This window comes from Ambystoma mexicanum, unplaced genomic scaffold, assembly GCF_040938575.1.
Source record: "Ambystoma mexicanum isolate Mex_15411 unplaced genomic scaffold, UKY_AmexF1_1 Mex_scaf1, whole genome shotgun sequence".
NCBI lineage: Eukaryota > Metazoa > Chordata > Amphibia > Caudata > Ambystomatidae > Ambystoma > Ambystoma mexicanum.
Window position 1 is genome coordinate 1,939,154 of NW_027182324.1, and position 13,832 is coordinate 1,952,985.

At 40.7% G+C, this 13,832-nt stretch overlaps 15 non-coding genes across 15 annotated transcripts; all 15 read right to left on the reverse strand.

Moving 5' to 3' along the window:
* Nucleotides 1-191: 191 nt before the first annotated feature.
* On the reverse strand, nt 192-264 carry TRNAK-UUU (transfer RNA lysine (anticodon UUU)). Its single transcript has one exon. It is a non-coding gene; the product is annotated as a tRNA-Lys (tRNA).
* Nucleotides 265-1,031: 767 nt separating this feature from the next.
* TRNAK-UUU (transfer RNA lysine (anticodon UUU)) lies at nt 1,032-1,104 on the reverse strand. The gene has a single exon. It is a non-coding gene; the product is annotated as a tRNA-Lys (tRNA).
* Nucleotides 1,105-1,873: 769 nt separating this feature from the next.
* On the reverse strand, nt 1,874-1,946 carry TRNAK-UUU (transfer RNA lysine (anticodon UUU)). Its single transcript has one exon. It is a non-coding gene; the product is annotated as a tRNA-Lys (tRNA).
* Nucleotides 1,947-3,555: 1,609 nt separating this feature from the next.
* On the reverse strand, nt 3,556-3,628 carry TRNAK-UUU (transfer RNA lysine (anticodon UUU)). The gene has a single exon. It is a non-coding gene; the product is annotated as a tRNA-Lys (tRNA).
* Nucleotides 3,629-5,235: 1,607 nt separating this feature from the next.
* On the reverse strand, nt 5,236-5,308 carry TRNAK-UUU (transfer RNA lysine (anticodon UUU)). The gene has a single exon. It is a non-coding gene; the product is annotated as a tRNA-Lys (tRNA).
* A 768-nt stretch (nt 5,309-6,076) lies between these two features.
* TRNAK-UUU (transfer RNA lysine (anticodon UUU)) lies at nt 6,077-6,149 on the reverse strand. The gene has a single exon. It is a non-coding gene; the product is annotated as a tRNA-Lys (tRNA).
* A 769-nt stretch (nt 6,150-6,918) lies between these two features.
* TRNAK-UUU (transfer RNA lysine (anticodon UUU)) lies at nt 6,919-6,991 on the reverse strand. The gene has a single exon. It is a non-coding gene; the product is annotated as a tRNA-Lys (tRNA).
* A 767-nt stretch (nt 6,992-7,758) lies between these two features.
* TRNAK-UUU (transfer RNA lysine (anticodon UUU)) lies at nt 7,759-7,831 on the reverse strand. The gene has a single exon. It is a non-coding gene; the product is annotated as a tRNA-Lys (tRNA).
* Nucleotides 7,832-8,600: 769 nt separating this feature from the next.
* TRNAK-UUU (transfer RNA lysine (anticodon UUU)) lies at nt 8,601-8,673 on the reverse strand. The gene has a single exon. It is a non-coding gene; the product is annotated as a tRNA-Lys (tRNA).
* Nucleotides 8,674-9,417: 744 nt separating this feature from the next.
* On the reverse strand, nt 9,418-9,490 carry TRNAK-UUU (transfer RNA lysine (anticodon UUU)). The gene has a single exon. It is a non-coding gene; the product is annotated as a tRNA-Lys (tRNA).
* A 769-nt stretch (nt 9,491-10,259) lies between these two features.
* TRNAK-UUU (transfer RNA lysine (anticodon UUU)) lies at nt 10,260-10,332 on the reverse strand. Its single transcript has one exon. It is a non-coding gene; the product is annotated as a tRNA-Lys (tRNA).
* A 768-nt stretch (nt 10,333-11,100) lies between these two features.
* TRNAK-UUU (transfer RNA lysine (anticodon UUU)) lies at nt 11,101-11,173 on the reverse strand. Its single transcript has one exon. It is a non-coding gene; the product is annotated as a tRNA-Lys (tRNA).
* Nucleotides 11,174-11,917: 744 nt separating this feature from the next.
* On the reverse strand, nt 11,918-11,990 carry TRNAK-UUU (transfer RNA lysine (anticodon UUU)). Its single transcript has one exon. It is a non-coding gene; the product is annotated as a tRNA-Lys (tRNA).
* Nucleotides 11,991-12,759: 769 nt separating this feature from the next.
* TRNAK-UUU (transfer RNA lysine (anticodon UUU)) lies at nt 12,760-12,832 on the reverse strand. Its single transcript has one exon. It is a non-coding gene; the product is annotated as a tRNA-Lys (tRNA).
* A 768-nt stretch (nt 12,833-13,600) lies between these two features.
* On the reverse strand, nt 13,601-13,673 carry TRNAK-UUU (transfer RNA lysine (anticodon UUU)). The gene has a single exon. It is a non-coding gene; the product is annotated as a tRNA-Lys (tRNA).
* Between the last annotated feature and the right edge of the window lie 159 nt (nt 13,674-13,832).

Below are 13,832 nucleotides of genomic sequence, written 5' to 3' on the forward strand. Positions count from 1 at the left end.
GTACAAAGATTGCTATTTCATGCTATTTAGAAGCACAGTCAGGCTTGATATGTTGGCAAAGCATCCAAGAACTCTGGACTCCACTACCTTAGAGTCATATTGCCCAAGGTTGCGATGCCATCAGAAATAGCACATATTAGAATGAGCAATTCATATTTCCTGCTTAATTTTTTGTAAAAGAAGCAAAGGTACGCCTGAACAGGGACTTGAACCCTGGACCCTCAGATTAAAAGTCTGATGCTCTACCGACTGAGCTATCCAGGCAGATGGATCACTGCCATTTGAAACTTGATTTTCACTCTACAGCACCTCCATACATGGCTACCTCACTGGTCAATAAAGGAAATGAATTACTAGTGCATTACACACATTTTGACACTGGAGACATAACTTTTTTCAGACATTCCGTATCCAGATATAGAGATTTGCAGCATCTAGGACTTTAATGTTCACCCACTTACGGATTTGAATGTTTTGCCACATTCATGAGTGCAAACTTACTCCCCAGTAAAGACGAACATGTGCTCCTCAATGCACACACTGGGCAATGCAGTCCACTCTAAATCGACGATTAATGACATGCTCGTTTTGTGCAATGGAGTTTCAGTCAATTGGAAAACATTTTGAAAAGTTATATTGCAACAGAAGCCCAGCCTTAAAAAAGTGGATTTCACTTCTAAATGATTACATGAGGAAGGAAAGGAGACCAGATGCAAAAAAGGTGCTGTGGCTTAGTTGGTTAAAGCGCCTGTCTAGTAAACAGGAGATCCTGAGTTCGAATCTCAGCAGCGCCTGTCTGCTTTTTTTTCGACCAATCTGTCTCCCCAATATTAAAACTTTGTACAAAGATTGCTATTTCATGCTATTTAGAAGCACAGTCAGGCTTGAAATGTTGGCAAAGCATCCAAGAACTCTGGACTCCACTACCTTAGAATCATATTGCCCAAGGTTGCGATGCCATCAGAAATAGCACATATTAGAATGAGCAATTCATATTTCCTGCTTAATTTTTTGTAAAAGAAGCAAAGGTACGCCTGAACAGGGACTTGAACCCTGGACCCTCAGATTAAAAGTCTGATGCTCTACCGACTGAGCTATCCAGGCACAAGGATCACTGCCCATTTGAAACTTGATTTTCACTCTACAGCACCTCCATACATGGCTACCTCACTGGTCAATAAAGGAAATGAATTACTAGTGCATTACACACATTTTGACACTGGAGACATAACTTTTTTCAGTCATTCCGTATCCAGATATAGAGATTTGCAGCATCTAGGACTTTAATGTTCACCCACTTACGGATTTGAATGTTTTGCCACATTCATGAGTGCAAAATTGCTCCCCAGTAAAGGCGAACATGTGCTCCTCAATACACACACTGGGCAATGCAGTCCACTCTAAATCAACGATTAATGACATGCTCGTTTTGTGCAATGGAGTTTCAGTCAATTGGAAAACATTTTGTAAAGTTATATTGCAACAGAAGCCCAGCCTTAAAAAAAGTGGATTTCACTTCTAAATGATTACATGAGGAAGGACAGGAGATCAGATGCAAAAGAGGTGCTGTGGCTTAGTTGGTTAAAGCGCCTGTCTAGTAAACTGGAGATCCTGAGTTCGAATCTCAGCAGCGCCTGTCTGCTTTTTTTTCGACCAATCTGTCTCCCCAATATTAAAACTTTGTACAAAGATTGTTATTTCATGCTATTTAGAAGCACAGTCAGGCTTGAAATGTTGGCAAAGCATCCAAGAATTCTGGACTCCACTACCTTAGAGTCATATTGCCCAAGGTTGCGATGCCATCAGAAATAGCACATATTAGAATGAGCAATTCATATTTCCTGCTAAATTTTTTGTAAAAGAAGCAAAGATACGCCTGAACAGGGACTTGAACCCTGGACCCTCAGATTAAAAGTCTGATGCTCTACCGACTGAGCTATCCAGGCACAGGGATCACTGCCCATTTGAAACTTGATTTTCACTCTACAGCACCTCCATACATGGCTACCTCACTGGTCAATAAAGGAAATGAATTACTAGTGCATTACACACATTTTGACACTGGAGACATAACTTTTTTCAGTCATTCCTTATCCAGATATAGAGATTTGCAGCATCTAGGACTTTAATGTTCACCCACTTACGGATTTGAATGTTTTGCCACATTCATGAGTGCAAACTTGCTCCCCAGTAAAGACGAACATGTGCTCCTCAATGCACACACTGGGCAATGCAGTCCACTCTAAATCGACGATTAATGACATGCTCGTTTTGTGCAATGGAGTTTCAGTCAATTGGAAAACATTTTGAAAAGTTATATTGCAACAGAAGCCCAGCCTTAAAAAAGTGGATTTCACTTCTAAATGATTACATGAGGAAGGAAAGGAGACCAGATGCAAAAAAGGTGCTGTGGCTTAGTTGGTTAAAGCGCCTGTCTAGTAAACAGGAGATCCTGAGTTCGAATCTCAGCAGCGCCTGTCTGCTTTTTTTTCGACCAATCTGTCTCCCCAATATTAAAACTTTGTACAAAGATTGCTATTTCATGCTATTTAGAAGCACAGTCAGGCTTGAAATGTTGGCAAAGCATCCAAGAATTCTGGACTCCACTACCTTAGAATCATATTGCCCAAGGTTGCGATGCCATCAGAAATAGCACATATTAGAATGAGCAATTCATATTTCCTGCTTAATTTTTTGTAAAAGAAGCAAAGATACGCCTGAACAGGGACTTGAACCCTGGACCCTCAGATTAAAAGTCTGATGTTCTACCGACTGAGCTATCCAGGCACAAGGATCACTGCCCATTTGAAACTTGATTTTCACTCTACAGCACCTCCATACATGGCTACCTCACTGGTCAATAAAGGAAATGAATTACTAGTGCATTACACACATTTTGACACTGGAGACATAACTTTTTTCAGTCATTCCGTATCCAGATATAGAGATTTGCAGCATCTAGGACTTTAATGTTCACCCACTTACGGATTTGAATGTTTTGCCACATTCATGAGTGCAAAATTGCTCCCCAGTAAAGGCGAACATGTGCTCCTCAATACACACACTGGGCAATGAAGTCCACTCTAAATCGACGATTAATGACATGCTCGTTTTGTGCAATGGAGTTTCAGTCAATTGGAAAACATTTTGAAAAGTTATATTGCAACAGAAGCCCAGCCTTAAAAAAGTGGATTTCACTTCTGATTGATTACATGAGGAAGGAAAGGAGACCAGATGCAAAAAAGGTGCTGTGGCTTAGTTGGTTAAAGCACCTGTCTAGTAAACAGGAGATCCTGAGTTCGAATCTCAGCAGCGCCTGTCTGCTTTTTTTTCGACCAATCTGTCTCCCCAATATTAAAACTTTGTACAAAGACTGCTATTTCATGCTATTTAGAAGCACAGTCAGGCTTGAAATGTTGGCAAAGCATCCAAGAACTCTGGACTCCACTACCTTAGAGTCATATTGCCCAAGGTTGCGATGCCATCAGAAACAGCACATATTAGAATGAGCAATTCATATTTCCTGCTTAATTTTTTGTAAAAGAAGCAAAGGTACGCCTGAACAGGGACTTGAACCCTGGACCCTCAGATTAAAAGTCTGATGCTCTACCGACTGAGCTATCCAGGCACAGGGATCACTGCCCATTTGAAACTTGATTTTCACTCTACAGCACCTCCATACATGGCTACCTCACTGGTCAATAAAGGAAATGAATTACTAGTGCATTACACACATTTTGACACTGGAGACATAACTTTTTTCAGTCATTCCGTATCCAGATATAGAGATTTGCAGCATCTAGGACTTTAATGTTCACCCACTTACGGATTTGAATGTTTTGCCACATTCATGAGTGCAAACTTGCTCCCCAGTAAAGACGAACATGTGCTCCTCAATGCACACACTGGGCAATGCAGTCCACTCTAAATCGACGATTAATGACATGCTCGTTTTGTGCAATGGAGTTTCAGTCAATTGGAAAACATTTTGAAAAGTTATATTGCAACAGAAGCCCAGCCTTAAAAAAGTGGATTTCACTTCTAAATGATTACATGAGGAAGGAAAGGAGACCAGATGCAAAAAAGGTGCTGTGGCTTAGTTGGTTAAAGCGCCTGTCTAGTAAACAGGAGATCCTGAGTTCGAATCTCAGCAGCGCCTGTCTGCTTTTTTTTCGACCAATCTGTCTCCCCAATATTAAAACTTTGTACAAAGATTGCTGTTTCATGCTATTTAGAAGCACAGTCAGGCTTGAAATGTTGGCAAAGCATCCAAGAACTCTGGACTCCACTACCTTAGAGTCATATTGCCCAAGGTTGCGATGCCATCAGAAATAGCACATATTAGAATGAGCAATTCATATTTCCTGCTTAATTTTTTGTAAAAGAAGCAAAGGTACGCCTGAACAGGGACTTGAACCCTGGACCCTCAGATTAAAAGTCTGATGCCCTACCGACTGAGCTATCCAGGGAGATGGATCACTGCCATTTGAAACTTGATTTTCACTCTACAGCACCTCCATACATGGCTACCTCACTGGTCAATAAAGGAAATGAATTACTAGTGCATTACACACATTTTGACACTGGAGACATAACTTTTTTAAGTCATTCCGTATCCAGATATAGAGATTTGCAGCATCTAGGACTTTAATGTTCACCCACTTACGGATTTGAATGTTTTGCCACATTAATGAGTGCAAACTTGCTCCCCAGTAAAGACGAACATGTGCTCCTCAATGCACACACTGGGCAATGCAGTCCACTCTAAATCGACGATTAATGACATGCTCGTTTTGTGCAATGGAGTTTCAGTCAATTGGAAAACATTTTGAAAAGTTATATTGCAACAGAAGCCCAGCCTTAAAAAAGTGGATTTCACTTCTAAATGATTACATGAGGAAGGAAAGGAGACCAGATGCAAAAAAGGTGCTGTGGCTTAGTTGGTTAAAGCGCCTGTCTAGTAAACAGGAGATCCTGAGTTCGAATCTCAGCAGCGCCTGTCTGCTTTTTTTCGACCAATCTGTCTCCCCAATATTAAAACTTTGTACAAAGATTGCTATTTCATGCTATTTAGAAGCACAGTCAGGCTTGATATGTTGGCAAAGCATCCAAGAACTCTGGACTCCACTACCTTAGAGTCATATTGCCCAAGGTTGCGATGCCATCAGAAATAGCACATATTAGAATGAGCAATTCATATTTCCTGCTTAATTTTTTGTAAAAGAAGCAAAGGTACGCCTGAACAGGGACTTGAACCCTGGACCCTCAGATTAAAAGTCTGATGCTCTACCGACTGAGCTATCCAGGCACAGGGATCACTGCCCATTTGAAACTTGATTTTCACTCTACAGCACCTCCATACATGGCTACCTCACTGGTCAATAAAGGAAATGAATTACTAGTGCATTACACACATTTTGACACTGGAGACATAACTTTTTTCAGTCATTCCGTATCCAGATATAGAGATTTGCAGCATCTAGGACTTTAATGTTCACCCACTTACGGATTTGAATGTTTTGCCACATTCATGAGTGCAAACTTGCTCCCCAGTAAAGACGAACATGTGCTCCTCAATGCACACACTGGGCAATGCAGTCCACTCTAAATCGACGATTAATGACATGCTCGTTTTGTGCAATGGAGTTTCAGTCAATTGGAAAACATTTTGAAAAGTTATATTGCAACAGAAGCCCAGCCTTAAAAAAGTGGATTTCACTTCTAAATGATTACATGAGGAAGGAAAGGAGATCAGATGCAAAAGAGGTGCTGTGGCTTAGTTGGTTAAAGCGCCTGTCTAGTAAACAGGAGATCCTGAGTTCGAATCTCAACAGCCCCTCTCTGCTTTTTTTTCGACCAATCTGTCTCCCCAATATTAAAACTTTGTACAAAGATTGTTATTTCATGCTATTTAGAAGCACAGTCTGGCTTGAAATGTTGGCAAAGCATCCAAGAATTCTGGACTCCACTACCTTAGAGTCATATTGCCCAAGGTTGCGATGCCATCAGAAATAGCACATATTAGAATGAGCAATTCATATTTCCTGCTAAATTTTTTGTAAAAGAAGCAAAGATACGCCTGAACAGGGACTTGAACCCTGGACCCTCAGATTAAAAGTCTGATGCTCTACCGACTGAGCTATCCAGGCACAGGGATCACTGCCTATTTGAAACTTGATTTTCACTCTACAGCACCTCCATACATGGCTACCTCACTGGTCAATAAAGGAAATGAATTACTAGTGCATTACACACATTTTGACACTGGAGACATAACTTTTTTCAGTCATTCCGTATCCAGATATAGAGATTTGCAGCATCTAGGACTTTAATGTTCACCCACTTACGGATTTGAATGTTTTGCCACATTCATGAGTGCAAAATTGCTCCCCAGTAAAGGCGAACATGTGCTCCTCAATACACACACTGGGCAATGAAGTCCACTCTAAATCAACGATTAATGACATGCTCGTTTTGTGCATTGGAGTTTCAGTCAATTGGAAAACATTTTGTAAAGTTATATTGCAACAGAAGCCCAGCCTTAAAAAAAGTGGATTTCACTTCTAAATGATTACATGAGGAAGGACAGGAGATCAGATGCCAAAGAGGTTTTGTGGCTTAGTTGGTTAAAGCGCCTGTCTAGTAAACTGGAGATCCTGAGTTCAAATCTCAGCAGCGCCTGTCTGCTTTTTTTTCGACCAATCTGTCTCCCCAATATTAAAACTTTGTACAAAGATTGTTATTTCATGCTATTTAGAAGCACAGTCAGGCTTGAAATGTTGGCAAAGCATCCAAGAATTCTGGACTCCACTACCTTAGAGTCATATTGCCCAAGGTTGCGATGCCATCAGAAATAGCACATATTAGAATGAGCAATTCATATTTCCTGCTAAATTTTTTGTAAAAGAAGCAAAGATACGCCTGAACAGGGACTTGAACCCTGGACCCTCAGATTAAAAGTCTGATGCTCTACCGACTGAGCTATCCAGGCACAGGGATCACTGCCCATTTGAAACTTGATTTTCACTCTACAGCACCTCCATACATGGCTACCTCACTGGTCAATAAAGGAAATTAATTACTAGTGCATTACACACATTTTGACACTGGAGACATAACTTTTTTCAGTCATTACGTATCCAGATATAGAGATTTGCAGCATCTAGGACTTTAATGTTCACCCACTTACGGATTTGAATGTTTTGCCACATTCATGAGTGCAAACTTGCTCCCCAGTAAAGACGAACATGTGCTCCTCAATGCACACACTGGGCAATGCAGTCCACTCTAAATCGACGATTAATGACATGCTCGTTTTGTGCAATGGAGTTTCAGTCAATTGGAAAACATTTTGAAAAGTTATATTGCAACAGAAGTCCAGCCTTAAAAAAGTGGATTTCACTTCTAAATGATTACATGAGGAAGGAAAGGAGACCAGATGCAAAAAAGGTGCTGTGGCTTAGTTGGTTAAAGCGCCTGTCTAGTAAACAGGAGATCCTGAGTTCGAATCTCAGCAGCGCCTGTCTGCTTTTTTTCGACCAATCTGTCTCCCCAATATTAAAACTTTGTACAAAGATTGCTATTTCATGCTATTTAGAAGCACAGTCAGGCTTGATATGTTGGCAAAGCATCCAAGAACTCTGGACTCCACTACCTTAGAGTCATATTGCCCAAGGTTGCGATGCCATCAGAAATAGCACATATTAGAATGAGCAATTCATATTTCCTGCTTAATTTTTTGTAAAAGAAGCAAAGGTACGCCTGAACAGGGACTTGAACCCTGGACCCTCAGATTAAAAGTCTGATGCTCTACCGACTGAGCTATCCAGGCACAAGGATCACTGCCCATTTGAAACTTGATTTTCACTCTACAGCACCTCCATACATGGCTACCTCACTGGTCAATAAAGGAAATGAATTACTAGTGCATTACACACATTTTGACACTGGAGACATAACTTTTTTCAGTCATTCCGTATCCAGATATAGAGATTTGCAGCATCTAGGACTTTAATGTTCACCCACTTACGGATTTGAATGTTTTGCCACATTCATGAGTGCAAAATTGCTCCCCAGTAAAGGCGAACATGTGCTCCTCAATACACACACTGGGCAATGCAGTCCACTCTAAATCAACGATTAATGACATGCTCGTTTTGTGCAATGGAGTTTCAGTCAATTGGAAAACATTTTGTAAAGTTATATTGCAACAGAAGCCCAGCCTTAAAAAAAGTGGATTTCACTTCTAAATGATTACATGAGGAAGGACAGGAGATCAGATGCAAAAGAGGTGCTGTGGCTTAGTTGGTTAAAGCGCCTGTCTAGTAAACTGGAGATCCTGAGTTCGAATCTCAGCAGCGCCTGTCTGCTTTTTTTTCGACCAATCTGTCTCCCCAATATTAAAACTTTGTACAAAGATTGTTATTTCATGCTATTTAGAAGCACAGTCAGGCTTGAAATGTTGGCAAAGCATCCAAGAATTCTGGACTCCACTACCTTAGAGTCATATTGCCCAAGGTTGCGATGCCATCAGAAATAGCACATATTAGAATGAGCAATTCATATTTCCTGCTAAATTTTTTGTAAAAGAAGCAAAGATACGCCTGAACAGGGACTTGAACCCTGGACCCTCAGATTAAAAGTCTGATGCTCTACCGACTGAGCTATCCAGGCACAGGGATCACTGCCCAGCACCTCCATACATGGCTACCTCACTGGTCAATAAAGGAAATGAATTACTAGTGCATTACACACATTTTGACACTGGAGACATAACTTTTTTCAGTCATTCCTTATCCAGATATAGAGATTTGCAGCATCTAGGACTTTAATGTTCACCCACTTACGGATTTGAATGTTTTGCCACATTCATGAGTGCAAACTTGCTCCCCAGTAAAGACGAACATGTGCTCCTCAATGCACACACTGGGCAATGCAGTCCACTCTAAATCGACGATTAATGACATGCTCGTTTTGTGCAATGGAGTTTCAGTCAATTGGAAAACATTTTGTAAAGTTATATTGCAACAGAAGCCCAGCCTTAAAAAAAGTGGATTTCACTTCTAAATGATTACATGAGGAAGGACAGGAGATCAGATGCAAAAGAGGTGCTGTGGCTTAGTTGGTTAAAGCGCCTGTCTAGTAAACAGGAGATCCTGAGTTCGAATCTCAGCAGCGCCTGTCTGCTTTTTTTTCGACCAATCTGTCTCCCCAATATTAAAACTTTGTACAAAGATTGTTATTTCATGCTATTTAGATGCACAGTCAGGCTTGAAACGTTGGCAAAGCATCCAAGAATTCTGGACTCCACTACCTTAGAGTCATATTGCCCAAGGTTGCGATGCCATCAGAAATAGCACATATTAGAATGAGCAATTCATATTTCCTGCTAAATTTTTTGTAAAAGAAGCAAAGATACGCCTGAACAGGGACTTGAACCCTGGACCCTCAGATTAAAAGTCTGATGCTCTACCGACTGAGCTATCCAGGCACAGGGATCACTACCCATTTGAAACTTGATTTTCACTCTACAGCACCTCCATACATGGCTACCTCACTGGTCAATAAAGGAAATGAATTACTAGTGCATTACACACATTTTGACACTGGAGACATAACTTTTTTCAGTCATTCCGTATCCAGATATAGAGATTTGCAGCATCTAGGACTTTAATGTTCACCCACTTACGGATTTGAATGTTTTGCCACATTCATGAGTGCAAAATTGCTCCCCAGTAAAGGCGAACATGTGCTCCTTAATACACACACTGGGCAATGCAGTCCACTCTAAATCAACGATTAATGACATGCTCGTTTTGTGCAATGGAGTTTCAGTCAATTGGAAAACATTTTGTAAAGTTATATTGCAACAGAAGCCCAGCCTTAAAAAAAGTGGATTTCACTTCTAAATGATTACATGAGGAAGGAAAGGAGATCAGATGCAAAAGAGGTGCTGTGGCTTAGTTGGTTAAAGCGCCTGTCTAGTAAACAGGAGATCCTGAGTTCGAATCTCAGCAGCGCCTGTCTGCTTTTTTTTCGACCAATCTGTCTCCCCAATATTAAAACTTTGTACAAAGATTGTTATTTCATGCTATTTAGAAGCACAGTCATGCTTGAAATGTTGGCAAAGCATCCAAGAATTCTGGACTCCACTACCTTAGAGTCATATTGCCCAAGGTTGCGATGCCATCAGAAATAGCACATATTAGAATGAGCAATTCATATTTCCTGCTTAATTTTTTGTAAAAGAAGCAAAGGTACGCCTGAACAGGGACTTGAACCCTGGACCCTCAGATTAAAAGTCTGATGCTCTACCGACTGAGCTATCCAGGCACAAGGATCACTGCCCATTTGAAACTTGATTTTCACTCTACAGCACCTCCATACATGGCTACCTCACTGGTCAATAAAGGAAATGAATTACTAGTGCATTACACACATTTTGACACTGGAGACATAACTTTTTTCAGTCATTCCGTATCCAGATATAGAGATTTGCAGCATCTAGGACTTTAATGTTCACCCACTAACGGATTTGAATGTTTTGCCACATTCATGAGTGCAAACTTGCTCCCCAGTAAAGACGAACATGTGCTCCTCAATGCACACACTGGGCAATGCAGTCCACTCTAAATCGACGATTAATGACATGCTCGTTTTGTGCAATGGAGTTTCAGTCAATTGGAAAACATTTTGAAAAGTTATATTGCAACAGAAGCCCAGCCTTAAAAAAGTGGATTTCACTTCTAAATGATTACATGAGGAAGGACAGGAGATCAGATGCAAAAGAGGTGCTGTGGCTTAGTTGGTTAAAGCGCCTGTCTAGTAAACTGGAGATCCTGAGTTCGAATCTCAGCAGCGCCTGTCTGCTTTTTTTTCGACCAATCTGTCTCCCCAATATTAAAACTTTGTACAAAGATTGTTATTTCATGCTATTTAGAAGCACAGTCAGGCTTGAAATGTTGGCAAAGCATCCAAGAATTCTGGACTCCACTACCTTAGAGTCATATTGCCCAAGGTTGCGATGCCATCAGAAATAGCACATATTAGAATGAGCAATTCATATTTCCTGCTAAATTTTTTGTAAAAGAAGCAAAGATACGCCTGAACAGGGACTTGAACCCTGGACCCTCAGATTAAAAGTCTGATGCTCTACCGACTGAGCTATCCAGGCACAGGGATCACTGCCCAGCACCTCCATACATGGCTACCTCACTGGTCAATAAAGGAAATGAATTACTAGTGCATTACACACATTTTGACACTGGAGACATAACTTTTTTCAGTCATTCCTTATCCAGATATAGAGATTTGCAGCATCTAGGACTTTAATGTTCACCCACTTACGGATTTGAATGTTTTGCCACATTCATGAGTGCAAACTTGCTCCCCAGTAAAGACGAACATGTGCTCCTCAATGCACACACTGGGCAATGCAGTCCACTCTAAATCGACGATTAATGACATGCTCGTTTTGTGCAATGGAGTTTCAGTCAATTGGAAAACATTTTGTAAAGTTATATTGCAACAGAAGCCCAGCCTTAAAAAAAGTGGATTTCACTTCTAAATGATTACATGAGGAAGGACAGGAGATCAGATGCAAAAGAGGTGCTGTGGCTTAGTTGGTTAAAGCGCCTGTCTAGTAAACAGGAGATCCTGAGTTCGAATCTCAGCAGCGCCTGTCTGCTTTTTTTTCGACCAATCTGTCTCCCCAATATTAAAACTTTGTACAAAGATTGTTATTTCATGCTATTTAGATGCACAGTCAGGCTTGAAACGTTGGCAAAGCATCCAAGAATTCTGGACTCCACTACCTTAGAGTCATATTGCCCAAGGTTGCGATGCCATCAGAAATAGCACATATTAGAATGAGCAATTCATATTTCCTGCTAAATTTTTTGTAAAAGAAGCAAAGATACGCCTGAACAGGGACTTGAACCCTGGACCCTCAGATTAAAAGTCTGATGCTCTACCGACTGAGCTATCCAGGCACAGGGATCACTACCCATTTGAAACTTGATTTTCACTCTACAGCACCTCCATACATGGCTACCTCACTGGTCAATAAAGGAAATGAATTACTAGTGCATTACACACATTTTGACACTGGAGACATAACTTTTTTCAGTCATTCCGTATCCAGATATAGAGATTTGCAGCATCTAGGACTTTAATGTTCACCCACTTACGGATTTGAATGTTTTGCCACATTCATGAGTGCAAAATTGCTCCCCAGTAAAGGCGAACATGTGCTCCTTAATACACACACTGGGCAATGCAGTCCACTCTAAATCAACGATTAATGACATGCTCGTTTTGTGCAATGGAGTTTCAGTCAATTGGAAAACATTTTGTAAAGTTATATTGCAACAGAAGCCCAGCCTTAAAAAAAGTGGATTTCACTTCTAAATGATTACATGAGGAAGGAAAGGAGATCAGATGCAAAAGAGGTGCTGTGGCTTAGTTGGTTAAAGCGCCTGTCTAGTAAACAGGAGATCCTGAGTTCGAATCTCAGCAGCGCCTGTCTGCTTTTTTTTCGACCAATCTGTCTCCCCAATATTAAAACTTTGTACAAAGATTGTTATTTCATGCTATTTAGAAGCACAGTCATGCTTGAAATGTTGGCAAAGCATCCAAGAATTCTGGACTCCACTACCTTAGAGTCATATTGCCCAAGGTTGCGATGCCATCAGAAATAGCACATATTAGAATGAGCAATTCATATTTCCTGCTTAATTTTTTGTAAAAGAAGCAAAGGTACGCCTGAACAGGGACTTGAACCCTGGACCCTCAGATTAAAAGTCTGATGCTCTACCGACTGAGCTATCCAGGCACAAGGATCACTGCCCATTTGAAACTTGATTTTCACTCTACAGCACCTCCATACATGGCTACCTCACTGGTCAATAAAGGAAATGAATTACTAGTGCATTACACACATTTTGACACTGGAGACATAACTTTTTTCAGTCATTCCGTATCCAGATATAGAGATTTGCAGCATCTAGGACTTTAATGTTCACCCACTAACGGATTTGAATGTTTTGCCACATTCATGAGTGCAAACTTGCTCCCCAGTAAAGACGAACATGTGCTCCTCAATGCACACACTGGGCAATGCAGTCCACTCTAAATCGACGATTAATGACATGCTCGTTTTGTGCAATGGAGTTTCAGTCAATTGGAAAACATTTTGAAAAGTTATATTGCAACAGAAGCCCAGCCTTAAAAAAGTGGATTTCACTTCTAAATGATTACATGAGGAAGGAAAGGAGATCAGATGCAAAAGAGGTGCTGTGGCTTAGTTGGTTAAAGCGCCTGTCTAGTAAACAGGAGATCCTGAGTTCGAATCTCAGCAGCGCCTGTCTGCTTTTTTTTCGACCAATCTGTCTCCCCAATATTAAAACTTTGTACAAAGATTGTTATTTCATGCTATTTAGAAGCACAGTCATGCTTGAAATGTTGGCAAAGCATCCAAGAATTCTGGACTCCACTACCTTAGAGTCATATTGCCCAAGGTTGCGATGCCATCAGAAATAGCACATATTAGAATGAGCAATTCATATTTCCTGCTTAATTTTTTGTAAAAGAAGCAAAGGTACGCCTGAACAGGGACTTGAACCCTGGACCCTCAGATTAAAAGTCTGATGCTCTACCGACTGAGCTATCCAGGCACAAGGATCACTGCCCATTTGAAACTTGATTTTCACTCTACAGCACCTCCATACATGGCTACCTCACTGGTCAATAAAGGAAATGAATTACTAGTGCATTACACACATTTTGACACTGGAGACATAACTTTTTTCAGTCATTCCGTATCCAGATATAGA